The 21400-nt window shown below is 35.4% G+C and overlaps 1 protein-coding gene and 2 pseudogenes across 1 annotated transcript in view; 1 reads left to right on the top strand and 2 right to left on the bottom strand.

The window, feature by feature from the left end:
* LOC106010389 (lysine-specific demethylase 5A-like) overlaps positions 1-12331 on the bottom strand; it is a 90817-nt pseudogene extending 78486 nt beyond the window's left edge.
* The window catches only part of Ddx10 (DEAD-box helicase 10), a 359979-nt gene that overhangs the window by 259543 nt on the left and 79036 nt on the right, over positions 1-21400 (bottom strand). The gene's annotated exons all lie outside the window — the stretch shown is intronic.
* LOC106010388 (CBY1-interacting BAR domain-containing protein 1 pseudogene) lies at positions 12381-13351 on the top strand (annotated as a pseudogene).

Genomic DNA, 21400 nt, shown 5'->3' with positions numbered 1-21400 from the left:
CATTAAGAGATTCAGTAAATGAATCAGATTTAGTAAATGAACTTTTATCCATGCACATTCCCCAGGCAGCTGAAAGCACTGCTAAGACTTGCTCATAATTTTTCATTTAAATATACGTAGGCCTTCACTTTTAAATAATTTTTTAGAATCAGGAACAGCAAGTTCAATCCAAAAGAAGGATTTCTGTTCAAATTCAACTGCCAGAAGTGAGCCTGAGAAGTCCCACTGAACAATAAGCATCAATCATGTTCACTTCTAATGAGAACAGTAAGTCAAACTTTGACTTTTCATATATTACTGCAGAAAATACTATATAAATTTAATTAATGATTTATTAATGTAATTTTCCATTCATAGTAATCTCCTATGGCTTCTCTATTATACACATATTATGCTTCCACCTAATATATAATGCAAGAAACTTGAGTATACAGATGTCTATGCTACTCACGAGTTTCTCTTCTTTCAAGATACTTCCTTCATCTGGTGGTCTTTTTTTATTCTTTCCTCAAATTGCAGAGGCTAAAAGATATGTAAGTTGGAGTATAACCACCACCACTAGAGCTGCTAAAATATCTGATAAGGAAAATAGGTCTGAATTTGTACTTAGCCCGTTCTCTAGAATCCTTATCTCAAAATTACATGGTTCACACATGTTTTTCTGAACTTCCCAGGTACGAAAGGACACCTAATCAGTATCAGCAAGGAGAACATGGAACAAGAGAATAGTCTCACCACACCAAAGTAATGGCATTCGGAAACAAGAAAAATTTTTACTTGAGGGGATTTGAAGTACAAAAGGTTTTTAAAAGTTAATAGCTTTTAATTTCCTCTGTCACCCATTGGTTGTTCAATTTCCATGTGTTTGTGGGAGTTTTGCGGTTTCTTATGTTATTGATCTCCAATTGTATTGCACTATGGTCTGATAATACACGGGATAACTTCAATTCTTTTACATTTACTTAGATATGTCCTATGAGCTAGCATGTGATCTGTTTTGGAGAATGACCCGTGTGCAGCTGAAAAGAATGTGTATTCTGATTTTGTGGGGTGGAACACTCTATAAACATATATTAAGTCCATTTGTTCAATAGCTTAGTTCAGTTCTAGAATTTCATTGTTAATTTTTTTTCTAGTTGATCTATTTGTGATAAACGGGTGTTGAGGTCCCCCACTACAATTGTATTAGTGCTTATTTGGTTTTTCATGTCCATTAATATTTGTTTTGTATAGTTGGGGGCATTCGTATTTGGTGCATATATATTTAGGATTGTCATCTCTTCCTCTTGGATTGTTCCCTTCACAAGGATGTAGTGACCATCTTTGTCTCTCTTAATTAGTTTTGGTTAGAAATCTACTTTGTCTGCAAATAAGATTGCTATGCCTGCTTTTTTCTGGGTTCCTGTGGCATGGAGAACTGTTTTCCATCCTTTTACTTTCAGTCTATGGATTTCCTCTTGAGTTAGGTGTGTTTCTTGTATACAGCATATTGCTGGGTTTTGCTTCTTAATCCATTCTGTCAGTCTATTTCTTTTGATTGGTGAATTGAGGCCATTAACATTGATGGTTATAATTGAGAGATATTGACTCATCCTTGTCATAATGTTTTACTGCTGTTGGCTCTTTTATTTCTCATTTTCCCCCCTTTCGCTTTAGTGTCTTACCTTGCATGGTGCCTTCTCTCTGCTGGGCCTCATGGAGTTGTGACCTTCATTGTCTTTTTCTAGGATATTGCTTAAAATTGTTTGGAGTGCTGGGTTGGTGTTCATTAAATTTCTCAGGTGTTCTTTATTGGGAAAGTATCTAATTTCCCCATCAATTTTGAAAGATAATTTTGCAGGATACAACAGTCTAGGTTGGAAGTTATTTTCTTTTAGGGCTTGAAATACTTCACTCCAGGCAGGCTCTCCTTGATTTGAGGGTTTGTGGTGAGAAATCTGCCGTGATTCTGATGGGCTTTCCTTTGTAGTGATTTGTTTCTTTTCTCTAACTGCCTGTAGAATTTTGTTCTTCTGTTGGGTTTCTGGGATCTTGACTATTATATGTCTAGGTGTAGATTTTTTTTTGGTCATGGTTGGTTGGAGTTCTACATGCCTCATTTAACTGTACATCCAATTCTCTACCTCTGTCTGGGAAGTTTACTACTATTACTTCTGTGAACAGTTTTTTTATGTAAATTGTACTTTCTCCTGTTTTTTCATGGACTCCTATGAGTCTTATGTTATTCTTCTTTGCATCATCTAGCAGCTGTTGGATTGATTTCTCATGGTCCCTTACTATCTTTAAGAAATCTCTGTTTTCATGGTCCTTAACCGCAATCCTGTCTTCTATATCTGATATTCTGTCTTCAGATTCTCTTAGTCTGCTCTGCATGCTTTCAATGGAAGTTTTAATCTCCTGAATATCTGTTTGAATCTGTTTCATGGATTCCATTTCTTTCTTATGTTGGGAGATCATGGTTTCCATTTCTTTCTTATGCTGGGCATTCATGGCTTCCAGGATGTTTCTGATCTCATCTATTTTCTTATCTGTTTCTGCTCTAGAGCTTCTAATCATGTCTTTCACTCTGCTCACCATGTCTGTATTTATCTGGGAGATTATTTCTGTTTTGAATTTTTCTAGAGCCTCATGCATCTGCTTTGTTACTTCCTGTGCTATCAGTTCAGGGTGTCCAAGTGGTTGCTTATCAGACTTTTCCACCTCATTTCCCCCAGAATTTCCTTTTTGTGCCATGGAAGCCTGTGTTTGTGCCTTGCTTAAGTGTCTTCTCATTTTTGTTTTTGGTACTGTCCTTGGTTTAATTCCTGGGTTGATATTTCAAAATTGCTTAATGTAGGTATTTTTGTTGCTTGTGTTTAAAACCCTTGTGGAATGATTGCTTTTCAGAGGTGTCTTCCAGATACAGCTTGTGTTTGGGTTTTGAGACTCTAATGACTCTGAGGCTATTTTATTTTCCTTATACCAGGAAGGAAAACTAATTAGATCAATCACAACATGTTACCCCAAATGACATAGTCAGCAATATCATAGCATCAAGCACAGCTTAGAAAATGACAATTTGTGGTAGTTATTAATCTATCACTTTTAACTATGTGAGTTAAATTAAAACAACACTGAGATTCCACCTCACCCCAGAAAGAACGGCTGCTATCAAGAAATCAACCAATAACAAGTGCTGGTGGGGGTGTGGAGAGAAAGGAACCCTTCATTGTTGGTGGGAATGTAGACTGGTGCAACCACTGTGGAAATCAGTATGGAGATATCTCAAAGAACTAGGACTACAGGTCCCATTTGACTCAGCTATTCCCCTACTGGGAATCTTCCCCAAAGAATTAAAAGAATCATACCACAGTGATATATGTGCACCTATGTTTATAGTGGCTCAGTCTGTAATAGCTAAAGCTTGGAAACAGCCCAAGTGCCCATCAACTGGAAACTGGATAAAGAAAATGTGGTTTTTTTATAAAATGGAGTACTACTCAGCCATAAAGAATGAGAAACTAGAGATATTTATACCTAAATGGATGCATATTGAGGCCATACTCTTAAATGAAATACAAAGGACCCACATGTGTAAATAACAAATAGTTTCTCTAGTGTGAGAAATTGAAAGTGTAAATAAGGATTAAAATGATTAAAATGAATAATTGATAATTTGAAATAAGAAAAGGTCCAAGGGTTTGGGGATGGTGAGAGGGGAAGGTGAAAGGGATGGGAAAGGAAAAATTATGAGAAAGGAAAAAAAAAAAATGGAATCTAACTCTGTGTAAATAGGGAAGGGTGGAGGGGGTGAAGGGTGCACAAGTAATGGAAGAAAAAATAAGAACTAAGACACATCATGTTCTGGTACAAACACCCAACGATAAATGTAAATGTATTTTATACCTAAAATGTACCAATAAATATATATATAAATTAAAAACTTAAAAAAAACTTCTCTGTAAAGTAGGGTCTTTGGCTACCCATTTGGGACCCCTCCTGCCCCTTAGGAGCTTTCCTATCAATAAATATCTTCCTACTTTAAAAAAATAAAAAATAAAAAAAATAGAAGTTAATATTAACAGCTACTTAGAAAGGTCAGAACCAAGGAGGACCACAAGTATGACTTCAGTTCCAATATAGTGCCATGAAAAATGAATTGTCTCAGGCCACAAAAAAACAAAGAGGAATTATATCTAGACTACTCTTCTTCAAAAAGACAAGAGAAACACACAAGTATGTAATAAAATTATTTTTATAAAAGAATTAAAATAAAGTTGGTCTTCCTGAACAACTTCCTACTTTGGGTACTTAATGAAGTTACAAAGAGATCCTCTGTCTCACTGGATATCATTCACTGATGCAGGCGCATACTTTTCCCATATTAGGAAAAGAGAAAGCACCAAAGCAACAGGCCCTTGGAGGCTACATCACACTCTATAATTATAGGAATGTGATGTGAAGAGAAGTTCAAAAACTTTTTCATTTTATATCTCATATTTATACCATTTATTTAAATAAAGGCTATGGTCTGTACTATTTGCAAAGCTAGAATTCCAATAGCACGTGCTTAGTAACCGAATTACTTTGGAAATTCAATCTCCTATTAAAGATTTTTCAAAACAATGAAGCAATGGCGGTGAATAGCTCTGCATGTCAACGGCTAAAATCAAACTTGGAGAAAAGGAGTTTTCCTACTCTTGAAATCGAGGCTCCTGCTTCCACAGGCCATTCATCTATGAGTTAATGAAATACAAACAGGGTAAAAGTAACCACCTTTCTTATGAGAGTCCCTGAACCATAAAAATGTTATGCTTTATTTTAGTAAAAACATTCCCAAATAAAGGCATGATCATAATTTCATTTACATTTTCATTAAAAAACATAAATGAAGGAATTTATTCATAAACTGGCTCATAATCTACCCAAAAACTAGTATGAAAGTATGTAGAACCTGAACAAGTTCAGGATTTTTTAATATATTAAATATAGTAATTAATCATTTAAAAATACAGAAATAGCAAAAGTAGTGACCCATTTTTTTAGTATTTCCATATCCTTCTCTTTTGCTCTGCTTTACACAAACCAACACAAACAATTTCTAAAAACGTACCAAGATTGCTTCACGGGCAAATTCAACAGAATGAGAGACTAAGAAAAATATTTTTTTAAAGTCTCCTTTTGGCATGGATGTATTCACAGCATGGAGGCCTATAAAATTCCATCCTTACCTGGTAGTTTCATAATACCAAATATTCCTAATAAAATATAATACCTAGGAGAGGTAGAATTTTAGGACAAATCTTACTGCCTCATCTTAATCTGAGACTGTGCTATTGGATTGAATGAATTTATGAAAATCTAGATAATAAGAAATCATCCATAATGAAAAGCAACACAGAGTAACAAGACCAAAAGGAAAATTTTGCCTGTTACATTCATTAAGTTTAGAGTTTTCAAAGCACTGAGACATATATAATCTCAAGAGACCTCAAAATTTCTGTATAAACTACCTTTTGATTTTGCACTTGCATGTCAATGACAACCTAAAATCCTTTATTTACATTCTGGATCAACTGGATGACTACTTGCAACCAAATCCACAACCTAACCATACTGCTCACTGACAGAAGGTAACACTCCTAAACTACATGAGCCAAGGTTAGCAAATGTTCAAATGGAGTAGGACACTGAATCATCACACAACCCACTTGAGCACCAGCATGGAAAAACTAAAAAAGTACTAAAAAAGTACCATCACCCTATAAAATAAATGCTAGTTTATTGGTTTTTACCCTTTTTTGTTTGGTACCGAGAATCGAACTCAGGTCCTTGCGCTTGTAAGGCAGGCGGAGGAACCACTGAGCTAAATCCCTGGCCCGGTTTTTAGCCTTTTTTAATTCTATTTTCCCCCAATTTTTTACAAAGCCAGAAATGTGAACTTATTTCATTATTTGATATGTATTTCCTTTGAGCTATTTCAATTCCCTTACAAATTAAGATAGTATAAATTTCGGGCTGGGGATTTAGCTCAGTGGTTCTGGCGCCTGCCTTGCAACCGCAAGGTCCCAAGTTCAATCCCCAGTACCAAAAAGAAATAGTATCAATTTTGAAAATAAATCATACAAATATTATCAAAGATCCTGAATACCCACCAATGGTGAACTTGCACTAGATGTTAGAGAATACAAGAATTTATAGCTTCACCTCTCACTCACTACCATGAAGCTTGTTTTCTGCCAGGTGGTATACACTCTCTTTGAGGGTCACAAAAAAAAAAAACCAAAAAACTAAGCAACAGATACTGATTAGGCAGCTTAAGAACAATGAAAATTTGATGTTACAGAATGGAATAAAAGAAGGCAGAAGCAAAGGGGACCAGCTGAGGCTGCTACGGTACAAGGCAGCTCAACCACAAGCGTGAGGAAGTTGGACAGTCAAATTAACTCTGGTTTGAAAATGCCAGGTTACAAGGATGCAATGGCACTAAAAGTACTGATAGGAACAAAATAGGAGAAAAGCTAAATACATCAGAGTAGATAGTAGACAGAAAGAAGGCTGAGGCTAACTGATGGCAAGAAAACAAACCAATAGTAAAGTCATAAAACAAATACAGAAAGCGTAATATATTACAAGAGCCAAGAAGTTAATAAATTTAGCCCAAATGTTTCAGGTAATAAATATGCTAATTACTCTAATTTGCTTGCTACACATTGTACACATGTATAGAAATATCACACTGCACCGTATAAATATATAATATGTCAGTTAAATTAAATATAAAAAAGAGCTCCACCATACAGATAGAGTTATCAAGAAAAAAAATTATTGTCAGAGAGAACAATAGTTTCTAGGAAGGAACCAACAAAGTTGATTGCTCTGGAAGGAAGTGAAGAATAAGACTGGTCAAATCTAAGCATAACAGATTCTCAAGTCCATAAAGAAAAGATTGATTATTAAGGTTGCTTCATTTTTAACATTAACACCAAAGAAGTTAACTACATACTTTAGAGAAAACCCCTTGAGGGGGACACTCAACCACTTAGATCTAGGAGCCTTGATAACTACTGAAATATCATAAAAAATAATAAATATCATAAAAAAGGTGTCATGTACAAATACCTGCTTCTCAACCCCATAAATAGTCTCCAATGGTTAACAATAAATATTTAAACTCAATAATTACAAAAATTATAGTTAACAGGTGTTGCTTATATTACATACACAAACACAACAATTGGCAACTGAGATTTTATAAATCATATGCTTTGATATGCAATATAAATCTTGCAAAGAAAAATAAATATTTCTTTTATATAGACAGGAAAAGAGGAAGATGGACATGAAAGTGAATGCAGGCATCTGATGTTTTGGCTTGAGGACATCTGCCGTAATTGGGTTGCTACAATTATGCCTAAAATACCCCAAAGAAACGCCAGGCCACAGGTTCCAAAAGATCATCCAACTTCCCAAGGTAGCACCTTCCTCAGCTGCTTTCCTGTCCCTCTTCTCTACAGAAAGAACCTACTTTACTGATGAGTTTGACACCAACCCAGACTACAATCAGAAATGCTACGTTTATTTGTTACTCTGATCCTTTCTAAGTCAGAAGAGATCATTGATATGTGTCAAGGTGTCTGAGATATCATAAGAGATAATTCTACTAAATAAATGACTTTACAACTTACCTTTCAATTAAGACCAAAAAAATAGGAAAGCAGATATGGTACATCCAGCTGTAATTTGCTAAAATACAACCACATTCTTCTCACTGTAGGACTAGCTAAAAGCCTAATGGGCACCACAGTTCATCAAGAAAGAAAAGGCAGATAGACATCCTAAAACATTACGAGAATGCACCTTATTTTAGTCAGTCTGCACTTAAAGGGGCTTAAGAAGCCAAACTGAAATCTACAAAAGTTACAAAATCGGGCCAGGGATTTAGCTCAGTGGTTTCACCACCTGCTGCGGATGCGCAAGGACCCGAGTTCAATCCCCGGTACCAAAAAAAAAAAAAAAAAGTACAAAATCATTAGCTTGGTACTATATAAACAAAAGTTGGGTGAAGTCTACAATACCTTAAATCAACAGACAAATCCAAGTACATTCAACAACCTGAATGCTAAATAAATAGCTCAGTGTAAATGAGTAAAAATATACAGTGAATTTTAATTTATCTCTGATGTATTCAAGGGCCTTATTCTCAAGACAACTGTAAATTTAAACTTCGTTTTTCTTACAATCTAATTAAAGAAAATGAAGAATACATTCTGATTTCAATGAGTTTGACATCCACATGTATGTGGTATCAGTACGTGCATTAGTAAAGCCTCTTTCATGTAAGAATCACCCAGAATATATAATAAACACTCCAATAAATAACCTCAGATTGAATTTCACTAAATCAATATATAAAAAATATACAAATTAACCAACACAATCACTTCAATAAAGCTTGCTGGAAACTAACATTCCCCTGGTTTGAACAATCATCATTAAACAAGAAAACTGTAGGAGCACTGATGAAATCAGCATAGCCAGAGGCTAAGTATAAGGGAACAGTTGATTTCTCACATTACGCATGTTCTTAAAACACAAATTGTTCCTTTTATCTTTCTCCTTACTTCAGATTTCAAAGAAAAACAACCTGAAAACAGCCAATATTTATTTGCTAAGCACTTGTCATACACTAGACAATTCTCAAAACAAACCTTTGAGCTAGTATTGAGTTACTATTAGCCCTACTTTCCAAAGAGGATGCTAAAGAGTATTATTTCCCAAGTTTCACAATTTACATGAGGCTGAGGCAAGATCTGAACTCTTAAAATTCATTATACAATGGGTGATCAAAAAATACAGTGAATTGTTTAGTCTTTTAAAAACTCACTACAGTAAAAGACTGCCAAGAGTGATAGAATGTGTTTGAAGTGAGATGGGGTATTGTGAGTATTCTGAGAGAACTAACGGCAATGAGAACTAATGGCAATGTGTCTTTTACTGTGATCAATTTTTTTAACTAAACATTCATCGTATTTTTGATCACCCCTTATTGATTCACTGTTTATGGCAATTTCTGTCAAATAAAAACTCATCCTCATCCACCTTATTCACCAGATCCAGCACTGTGAGATCTCTGGCTCATCTCCAAAGTCAAAATGACAATGAAAATAAATGTTTTGAATCAATTCAGGACATCAAGGCAGTCACAACAGTACAGCTAAAGACACTTAATAAAGAGAATTTCCAGAACTGCTTCATAAAGTGGAGAGAACAATGGGATAAGAGTGTTCAAAGAGAGAGATAGGTATTTTGGGAAGACTAATGGCAATGTGTCCTTTCATTGTAATAGTTTTTTAATTTAAATATTCACCATAGTTTTTGATGACACCTCACTTTTTATTCACTTCCAAGAAGTCAGTCACTTACCTAATTCATTCAGGAGTGTCAAGTATCTTCAGGTGCCACCCAGCATTTCTCCTTTCTATTCTTCTGTCTCCCTAACCCCTTTCTGTTCTTCCCTTTCCCTACCAGTTCTTCCCAACAGAAAACCATCCTAGCCTCATACTGTCTTATGAAAGTAAGTAAGCTTCTAAACTACACATGGTGGTAATCCTAGCACTCCAGGAAGCTGTGGCAGGAGAATTGTAAGTTCCAGCCCAGCCTGAGCAACTTAGCAACTTGGTGAGAAACTGTCTCAAAATAAAAAATTACAAGGGCTGGAGATATAACTCAGTGTGAAGGCCGTGGGGTCAATCCCCAGTGCAAAAAAGAAAAAAAAAAATCCACATAATGGCCCCAAAAGCCATCTAACTGGGTAAAGGGGAAAAAAATAAAAATAAAAACCACTATTCTGTTCATAAAAATATATTTATACGCTCAACTGGCTCAGAGGTATGCAATTTTTTTTCTTTAAAGGGTAACAGTAAGTATTTTAGGATTAAGATCCATAGGGCCTTTATCACAATACTCAACTCTACTGTTCTAGTCTGAAAGCTACACAAACAAATAGGTCAAACTGTGTTTCAATGAAAACTATTTTAAAAGTGAAACTATTTACAAACATAGGCAACAGAAATATTTGTCTTAGGGACAGTAGTTGACTGACCTCAGACTACCTCATAACCAGAAATATATTCTAATAGTTTGGTTACATTACAAAACTCATGACTTCTACATAAATTACAGTAGGAAAATCAGTATGTGGCTATAAAAAAAAACTTTAACAAGTTTCACCAAGGTAAATGCTTTTATGTACAGAACAATTTTTACTTTTAATTATATTGTTAAGATCTATTGTTTTAGTCTTAAGAGCCGGTTTTCTCGTAGATTTCATGGAAACCTCTAGGCTTTTCTATATCCCCAGAGAAAGCAGCACCTCCCTCCCACAAGAAGTATTATAAAACTTCGGCCGTGTGAACCAGGACTGTTGCACAGCCTACATTTGTTCCTGTCCCACATTTACTCCTCATAGACAGCATCCATTTTGACAGGATGAGGCTTGTGACATTCTGTCAACAAAATCAGATTTCCTGGAACAATGAGGCAGAAAACACAAGAGAGCTCATTTAAGTTAGTATGTGCAAATTAAAACACTGTAAATGTATCAGTGTAAAAATTCAAACTTTTCTGATTTCCTAGTTTTTGACAGCTGTCTTCTTGGTTTCCCGACCAGTTAGGTATTAAAAATACAGAAGATGGAATAAGATTTTCTGAGAGTTACCAGGCTAACTGAAATTATGAAGAAAATGAAATCATCTTTGATCCTTCTCTCAACTATAGCTAAATGTGTGACAATCTTCAATAAATACCCTTCCTCTCTTATTTTTAATGCTTCCATTCTAATTTTCACTCTTGCCCATATATTATCTATTTCATTCCCAAGTGTTTCTCATCACTTACACCTTTTAATAGGAATATTTTAAATATGCAACCAGGCTGGGGGGGTTAGTTCAGCAGTTACAGCTTCGGCTCTGGATTCAGTCCCACTACACACACACACACACACACACACACACACACACACACACACACATGCATGCACTCCAAAATATATTCTCACTTATTATAAAATATATAAATGTATACAGGTGGGAATATATAAAATCAAATACACAGAAAAGTGTAAGAGTACATAAATGAAAAGATGTTCGTATTCTAATCCTTTATTTCTATGCTCCGAAGGGGCAAACACATTCTACTTGTAAACTAGCAGCAAGTTTTAAATATGACACTACTAAAACAAATCTTACATACTGAGTGGTACATTCTAACATATTGATGTATAAAGCTCTATGAGAACGCTGATGAAATGATTCCTACCATTTAGACAAAGCACCAGGGAAAGCAAACAGTGAAGGTCATTTAAGGCTAGGACTTAAAAGTCCATACTGTATAATGGAAATTGTAAATAAATTGATGACATGATACACTCCGAACAAAACAGCAGCATCAAATCTGAAGAGCAAACAGGCTATTCTAGAGTCCATTATTCATTGCATCATAAATCAACATCAAAACTAACTGTTAGAAACAAACTCCTTAGCGAATGACATGTCAACACTAAATGAAAATAATAGAGAAGTTAATGTCTTGGATTGACTATTTTTAAGGGGAAAAAACATCCAACAAATGTGACATAAATGTTACTTGATACATACACAAACACAAAACACTCTGTATTTATCACCTCACATTCCTAAGACATCAAGAAAACAAATTTTAAATTATTAATACTACTACTGTAAGGCAAGTACCATGTGACTCACAGAATACTAAGTTGAAAATTTAATTCCCTCATGTAATAACTTATTCATATGAAAAAAATTTCAGTAAAAATTTCCAGAATGATTTCAGAAGAATATTTTTGCTTATCTTTCATTATGGTCAATACTTCTAATTTTTTACAATGCTTTTTAATTATTAAATGAGAATACATCATAGGGACTATATAGGAATATTCTATTATTTATTCTTGCTTCTTTTGTTCTGAACTAGAAATTTTAGAAACCAATGAATAAAAGATTCTTCCCATTTATGATATATTAAACGTGTGACAGTAATGGGGGGTTTAACTCATTGGTAGATGACTTGCCTAACAGAGAGCACTGGGTCAAACCCCCAGCACAAGAGGAAAAAAAGAAGTACAACCATGAAAACATGACAGAAGGAGAACTGCTATCCCACATCCCAGTCATCTCTGGAGCACGCTCATAGACATGCTCACAAGTGTGCCTTACCTAGCTTTCTAGACATTTTTCCATCCAATCAAGCTGAGACTAACCATCACATTGAAGTAACTTTAACATTTATCAAAACTCTTACTTTAGGCGTGTGGCTCACGCTCAGCACGCATCGGGCGCCTGGGAGCCCCAGTCGTTGGGCTCCAGGCCCTGGCTCCTGGCCGTTTGCGAGGCAAGATGTTAAGGCGCACCTGGAAAGCCGGGACACTCAAACCAGACAACTGCAAGATGCTGTCACAAATGTGGAGAAGCATTTTAGGGAGCTGTGCCAAACCTTTGCTTATTAAGTGCGGAAAACTGCCGGACTGCGAGACAAAGCAGACCTCCTGGTGAATGAAATTAATACGTATGCCTCTACAGAGACCCCAAATTTAAAGCAAGGCCTGAAAAATTTCGCTGATGAGTTTGCGAAACTTCAGGATTATCAACAAGCAGAGGTTGAAAGACTTGAAGCCAAAGTGGTTGAACCTTTGAAAGCTTATGGAGCAACTGTAAAACTGAAATGGGATGATCTCAAAGCAGCGTTAACCTCAAGGAATAGAGAAGCTAAGCAGTTAATTCAGAAAGAACCCGGCAACGAAACCCATCTGATTGACATGTAATTTCACAGGCAGAAGCCAAATTACACATAGCTTCAACAGATGTTACCTGAACAACTCGTCATCTGGAGGAAACTACTGACAATTTCGAAAAGCAGAAAATAAAGGATATCAAGAATATATTTTCAGAATTTATAGCAATCGAAAAGTTATTTCATGGCAAAGCTTTAAAGGCCTACACTACTGCCTACCAAAATATACAAAAGATTGATGAGGATGAAGATTTAGAGGTTTTCCGAAATTCTCTGTATCCACTAGATTAGGCATCTCATTTAGATATTGTAAAAGCAAATTCAAAGTCACCTCTTCAGAGATCACTGTCAGCTAAGGGTGTATCTGGAACAGGAGAAAGGATCAACATGCAGAAAATGATAAAGATGAAGAGGTAGACTTTACAGAAGAAGAAAATTAATTTTAAGTTAATTTCCACATGTCCATTTTCATCTTAAATGACTTGAAAACTTTATACTCATTTGATAAGGAAAACCTCAAAACAAAATCCTACCATAAATGCAAAAATAAAGGAAATTTATGCTGACCAAAAAAAAACAAAAAACAAACCAAAAAAACCTCTTACTTTATATGGTCATTTAAGCCCAACACAGTTGTTCCTCAGTATACAAGGGGGAATGGTTCCAGGATGTTCCATGGATATCAAAACCCATGGGTGCTCAAGTTCATTATATAAAATGGCATGGCATTTTCACACAACCTACACAAATTTTTCCATATACATTATCTCTAGAGGGCTTAGACATAGTTGTTTTATTGTATTGTTTGTGGAATGAGAAGAAAAGAGTCTGCACATAAACATTTTTTTTAATGTTTTTAATCAACAGTTGGCTGAAAAGTTGCAAAGCCTACAGATACACAGGGCACATTGTATGTACACAACATATACAATGCTGTCGTTTCTTCTGTATGTATCCATACTGGAATGAATGGCTTTGTTTCACAGAATTATTCATATGTATGTGAATAACCTACATTTTAAGATGCCTGTCATTTTTTTTTTTGTACTGGGGATTGAACTGAGGATCTTGTGCTTGCAAGGCAGGCGAAGTGCCATTAAGCTAAATTCCCAGCCAACCTGTCATGTCTTTTAATCTAGAAATAAGCAATTATCATCTTTATAAAAGAGTAGTTCTGCTCAGTCCTTATCTAACCAATGATAAGCACTTAAGTAATTATATAAGCCTTGTGTCTTATCACTGCAGTCAAACATACATTTTTGTTTCTTTTTTTTTTTGGTACTGGGGATCGAACTTGGGACCTTATGCTTGCGAAAGAGGCAGCGGAACCACTGAGATAAATCCCCAGCCCCAAACATACATTTTTAATAAGCATTCCATTGTGTTATCTGTCCATCTGTAGAAAACAATTACACTTTTGGTTCATACAACTTACTATACATTATAGTTTTTGAAAATAAAAATTGCTAAAAGTGTCCGGTAATAAATATATTGCCAATTTATGATAAAGAGTAGTACATTTTCTAACATAGGTGGTTAGCAGAAATCAATTCACCAAACACTTTTTAGCACTTATTATGTCCTCAATCTCAAGAGAAAGTAGAATTCAAATGACATTCTCTGCCTAGAAATGGCTCAAAAACTAGCATCAAAGAGAAAACATTTTTTAAAACTAGGTGACACATGCCTGTAATCCCTGCATTTAGGAGGCTGAGCCAGGAGGATCACCACAAATTCAAGTTCAAGGCCAGCCTGAGCTACATATTAAGTTCAAGACCAGTCTGAACTACATAGCAAGACCCTGTCTTAAAATAAATAAACAAATAAATAAACAAACAAACTAGTATTTCATATCCTAGGAATATAAAAATCTAAAGTGTTATTGCTCACAATGGTAAAAAGAAAGCTTATGTTTATAGTTTGACGGAACATTGTTTTGTAATATCCTATCAATTCTGTTTTAATAGTATACATAAACATGTATATGACAAATACAAATCATTTCAAATGAGTATCCCAAGTTCTCTCCACTGGGATCATTCCACAGTAAGGGACTACCACATGGCATATGGTAAACCATTCTGGCTATTAGGCCAGTACAACAAAATTGTTGCCACTGATTTATGACATTCATCACTGAGAATAGACACTCATAAATACACCAAGACGAACCCATAATAGTGATACACTACTTGCATCACTAGTTCTCAGCCAAAACATTACTGGATATTCTTACAATCAGGGAGAAACTGCTCTGAATTTAATCAAGGCTCTTCATAAATTACTTTGCAAACAACCTCTTCCCAATTCAACATAAGGTAAGGTAAAAATAGTAGCAAAATATGGCAGCAACCCAAAACACTGCACATGCTGGACAAAGTAGTAGGACCCTTCCACTCATTTTATTTTGTGTTACGTATGCAACAAGAGAATAGGCAAGTCAACATGTTTAACCTCAGACTAAACTGGAAGACGCTCCACAAACATATTTCTAACATTGCCGCATAAAAACTAGTCACTGCAGTCAAACTATGGTATCTATCTTTACAATTTCAGGACATCCACTCCTTGTTCTTATCACCTGCCCCAGTCATCACAATCTATGTGCTTCATCCTTTGTTAAAAATTTCCCTCTCCACCTACCCATGAAGAAGGAGCTCTAAAATGGGTAACACTAATAATGGGAAACTTTACCATATATTAAAACTTCCCAATAGATGAAAAGAACTCAAAACTATATTTTCACTGGTTTCTTAATCTCTTTAACTTTTACATTGCTATTTTAAGACACAGGGGTTTCCCTAATGAAAGGACTTTATACTTGTGTTATATTCCTATTATCTCTAGCATTCTGCTTTGCTCAAATTTATACTCAGAAGAATTAATATATTCACTGCCTAGTAAAACTCTTAGTATTTATAAATAAATATGTAAATAAACCTATCAAGAGGCCATGTATTTTAACATAAAAAATTAAAGCTCTTAATATGTAGTTGATATGTAATAAAAGTCAGGCAGAATCAATAAATGTGGTACCAAACACACTAATTCATCCTTACCTGAGGAGGATAAATTCTAAGACTCTCAATGGATGCTTGAAATTGCAGAAAGGAGTGAATCTTATATATACATACTGATAATAAAGTTAATTTATACAAGCCGGGCACAGTGGCGCATGCCTGTAAACTCAGCACTCGGGAGGCTGAGGCCGGAGGATCACCGTGAGTTTGAGCCCAGCCTGGGCTACATAGTAAGTTTAGAGGCAGCCTGTACTACAAAGGAAGACCCTGTCTCAAAAAAAAAAAGTTAATTTATACATTAGGCATGATAAGATTAACGATACTAAAATAGTACAATAATAAACTACAATGAAATTGCCAGCAACAGCACTACTTCCACATGTTGGTACCACTCTTAAACAGAGTAAGGATTACTTGATAGGCACTGTGATACCACTACAGTTGATCTGAGAATCCAGTCGGCAACTAAGTAACTAATGGGCAGACTTCAAATGTGCAGAGAGTGGAAAAAGGGAGGATTCATCTCCCAGACAGGAGAGAATGTGATGGCACTGAATTTCATCATAGCACTCAGAACAGCATGCAATTTAAAACTTATCAATTATTTCTGCAGTTTTGCATGCTGTATTTTCAGATTGTGGTTGACCTGGGTAACTGAAACTTCAAAAACCAAAACATGGATAAGGGAGACTCCTGTGTTCTGATGTATTCTATGCATTTGAAACTGAGGACTGTAAACATTATCGGACTGCCAAAAAGGTCCCCGGAAAAACAGAAGATGAGGATCAAAGAGAGAAAGTAATTTAGGAACCCAGGTATAAGAGGAAAATTGATTTATCGCATAATTGTGTTAGTAGCTCAATATCCTTATCTAGTTACAGAAAATGTAGGATTCACATCTGTCACTAGCTTTCTATTATTACATTTAGAAAGTGAATCTTAAGTCCACTGTGTAAGTGACTTTCAGACTAAACCACACCTGCTTACAGTACTAAATCAAAAATAAACCAGGGTGGCAGCAGATGCTATAGCAGCCATTCACTGCTAAAAATACTGAAAACAAAAGATCTCTGAGGTCTGCTTTTCTAATTGTTCCCCAAAGAAGAAAACAACGACACTCCAAAAACTCATTTCTGAAATAAAATCTTTCATAACAGAATCTGTTATGGCTTCTTATTTTCAACAACTATAACTTTCAAAGCAACAGCTTTACTTTATAGATTTTTCTATTTAATTTTAGCTCTGATCATATCTAGACTCTAATCACTCTTTAAAAAAGAAATTACAAGGGCTGGGGATTTAGCTCAGTAGTTTTGCTGCCTGCTACGCAAGCACAAGGACACAAGTTCGATCCCCAGTACCAAAAAAAAGGAAAAAGAAATTACAAGCCTAAGACAAAAATCTTTTTTACACAACATTAAAGGATTGCCCATCATGCCAAACAATGTGCCAAAGAATTATGTGTAAAGTTTTAGAGAAATTCAGTTCTTTAACACTTATTTTCTTACTGACTAAGAAAAACACTTTGCAACAAAGCTTATAAATGACCATTATAATATCTTTTTTGCACAAGAATTTCTTCTTAAATCACCAAATTAAAACATTTAGTTGAAATCTGGTATTCTTTATATAATTAAAAACTTAGTTGTGATGTGACATTTTCACTGCAATTCAATTCGTTAACAAAATTTTACATAAAATGTGACTCACCAACTTTAATTTGTAATGTCTTACACATGCTATATGTACTGAAATTTACAGAAAAACCTTAAAGCAGCAACATCTCCAAAAAGTATAAAGAGAGAAGGCAGAGCAATTAAAGATAGAGTTTAATAAGAAAATTTTATCTCTAAATAAAAAGAGGATCAGACCTTGACCTTGAATAATCAAGAGATCCGGGGATTTAGCTCAGTGGCGCCATGCCTGTCTTGGAAGTACAAGGTCCTGAGTCTGATCCCCAGTACCAAAAAAATCATCATCATCATATCATCATCATCATCATCATCATCAAAGGAACTTCAATTTTTGACCTGATAAAACATGCAAACTTGTAAGCTAACAAAGGAATAGTGAGGAGGCAATGTCTCATTCCTTGAATAAAGAATTCCATCAGTAACAGTATAAACACCTATTTGAGAGAATTATAGTACCCTGTAACAAGTCTATTTCACAAATTGTACATAATGATATTTTAATTCCAGCACCACTCTAGCCTTTAAAAATATCTAGACATGAATCTCAGGAATCTATTTTGTGTTCCACCGTATTACTACCCCACTGTTAAGCAAGTATCCTTGTCAATGAAAAGCCTCAATCAGGAAACTGGTAACAACACCATAGTTATATATGATACACTCCTAGATGTCCTATTAATTTGTATTTTAATTCAGTTTAATTAGAGCATATACCATTTCTTACATGCAGTATTATAATACATTATGATATTCCATGTGAAATAATTAACATTCCACAGTTGTAATGTTCTACAATATTAACTAGGCCAAGGTGGTTGATAGTGTTGTCTAGATCCTTGATACCTTTATATGCCTACTGATTTTTTTAATCTAGTTACTGTATCATTTGCTGACAAAGTTCAAATTTCCTATAACAATTTAGAGCTCTCCTCTGGCTCTCTCTTCCAAAATTCTCCCTCCTTTCCTAATAGCATTGATTACTCTACTTCCATTTCCCATTTCCTCACATCAAAAAGACTACACACTTCAGGGCCGGGGATTTAGCTCAGTGGTTCCAGCACCTGCCTCCAAAGCCCAAGGTCCTGAGTTCAATCCCCGGTACCAAAAAAAAAAAAAAAAAAAAAGACGACACACTTCATATGGAGTATGTGCATACACATACCTGCACACATACACACACACACACACACACACACACACACACACGACTATGGCCCATTCTTAGGACAAGGCTACTAATAAAGAAATCCACCCAGTGTCAGTCTTCTCTTCAAGTTTTCATTCTCCTCTAAGATTTTCTTACTTTTGCTTACCCAAGAATACTTAAATTTTATAATTTTTCCAAAATTTTACCTTATCTGTGGGAGGCTCAATCTAATAACAGTTTATTCCATCATTATCAGAAGCCTCTACATAACTTTTTCTTCAACCTTTCTATGTGCTTGTCAATCTCTCTAAAATATAATGCTGGACCCAGCATACTTCAAAAGACTAGGATGTACACAAAGATTTTTGAACATGGCACTAATTAGAGCAATTTCATATATCAACTTAGGTCCATAATATATTCAGCAAAAGGAAGATCATTAATAATACTTATTGTTTGAGATTATGCTGATAGCTATGTTGGAAGATAAACTTAAGAGATCAGTTAGGGAGCTAATTTAACAATCCAGAGGTTACAGTAAGGAGTAATAAATAATAGGCATGTAGAAAATGGGGACTGGGCCACAGACATGAGTGACCAAACAAGTCCCACAGATATTAAAAAGCACATTTTTAAAGGTGAGGCCATAAAAATTTTCCCTGAATAATATGCATCCTGAAAATATTATATCATTAATTCTCCTCTCTATATTTCTTACACTCATCATTACCACCTCAGTCTACCCTCCAGAAATGGGAACTTAATGATCATGTCAAAACTCCTCCAACCCATGATGAAAGTAGGCTGCCCCAATCAATCACTGCACTTTGGCCAATTCAGCTAAAGTGGAATTTATCATTCTCAGAAGGGATGGCACGAGAAACAGTTTTTAACATTGCTTCTCCAAGCTTCTGAACTGTGGGAACAACAAGATGCAATAACACTGCCCATATTTTGAAGTACTCATGTTGGCACTGAGAATTGGGAGCCTGTCCCCACTTACCTTGGCCAAGGTTAAACCTCTAGCTGTAGTTACCCAACTGTGAGTCTTGCTAATAAGCCTTGTAGTAACAGTAAATTACATATGCATCCTTTACTTTAGCCCTACTATACACACACTTTGGGCCCAAAACAAACCACGGATGGGACAGCATTAGGATCTGACATCTCTACAATGAATTCACTCTAAAATAAAATTACTTATGGCTCAATATAAAAAATTTTTTCTACAGAATACCTGCAACCATCTTTAGACCAAATTTCACTTAAGGTTCCTATTTTTGAGAAAAAAGAACCATAAGAAGACAATGGGTCCTAGAGAATAAAGCAGTCTATGACGAGAAAGAAATGATGGATCCATCAATTTAGGTCTAGGAATGATTTTGCAGAAGATATTTATTCTGTATTTGACCTTGTTGACTGTATTTGTCAACAAATATTTACTAAATTTTTAGTCAACAAATATATTTACTAAAGCTCCATCCATGTTTCCAGTAAATTTTTTACTCAGATAATACAGTCTAAAATTTGGGTAATGAATCGGAATAAAAACATAAAAGATCATTAAATTTGTATTTAAATTTCTATTCATTCATTTATTTATTCACTCACTCTTTTCATTCAATAAATAGCTACTAAGAAAATGCTATATAATGGCAGGCAACCCTGACAATGCAACACAAAAATTAATAATACCTACTTGTTCCATTAATAAATCCTTATAGTATACTGATAGTAGAAGACAATATGACAGTGCATAAGTGTGCTAAGTGCTGACAGCAACAAGCACATGTTACTCAAGAAGCATATTCTGGAAAACCTGACTTCATCCCAGAAAAGCTAACTACTCACTATTCTGAGCCCATATCAAATAAAAGCAGTGGTTTTCATATAGAATAATCTGTATTTTTCTGAAATTTGTGTTAATAATTTAAACTACAGTCATTTTAGCATTTTCTGACTTGGGACAAATACAGGAAAACAGAAAACGGATGGAAATAATTTTGACTTTTTGCTGGTACCTGGTGGTGGGAAACCATCATCCAAGGGCCTCTCATTTATCTTTGTACATCTTTTAACAAAGATTCTTCCAGACTGTCTTTTCAAGGATGTTTGGATGGTGTATAGTCTTAGAAGAAGTGGCTCCCTTTAGAGCAGAAGGCAGATAGATTTGTTTCCTGATCAGCATAATAGAGATCATTAATATCTCCCCCTCAGGGGTGTGAGTTGGTCAGGATTGTTATCAGCGTTCTTATAAAACAGGGGGTTGGGACCAGGGATGTAGCTCAGTGGCACTGTGCCTGCCCGGCATGCACAAGGTCCTGAGTTTGACACCCAGTACTGCAAAAAAAAAAAAAAAAAAAATGAGGGTTTCCTATGCTTGGAGTTTCCTCAGCTTAGGGGTCTCTCAGCTATGATACAAACCCACGCTGTGGACAGAACCAATCGTGGTCAATCTCTGTCTGCATGGCCCCTGTGCATCCAAGGAGACAGAGGAATGACTGACTGCAAACTTGAAGCTCATGCTGTCTTCTATGGCATGAATTGCCCAGCAACATATATTAAATTGCACCAGGCTAATGTATGAACATACAACTGGGAGAAAATCACAGGCTCTTCCTAGTTCTTGAAACTTACATATAATGTGTTTCCCTTCAATAAAAGAATAAGAAAAGACATACGCCTCTGTAGTTTCTGCCACAAAACAGTGTTAGCTAATGTAGGAACAAAGAAAGGAAGAAGGGGTAACC

This window comes from Heterocephalus glaber, unplaced genomic scaffold (genome assembly GCF_053883595.1).
Source record: "Heterocephalus glaber isolate CG9 unplaced genomic scaffold, H.glaber_assembly_v1.0 deba00001429, whole genome shotgun sequence".
NCBI classification, from domain to species: Eukaryota; Metazoa; Chordata; class Mammalia; order Rodentia; family Bathyergidae; genus Heterocephalus; species Heterocephalus glaber.
This window is presented reverse-complemented; position numbering and strand designations above follow the sequence as displayed.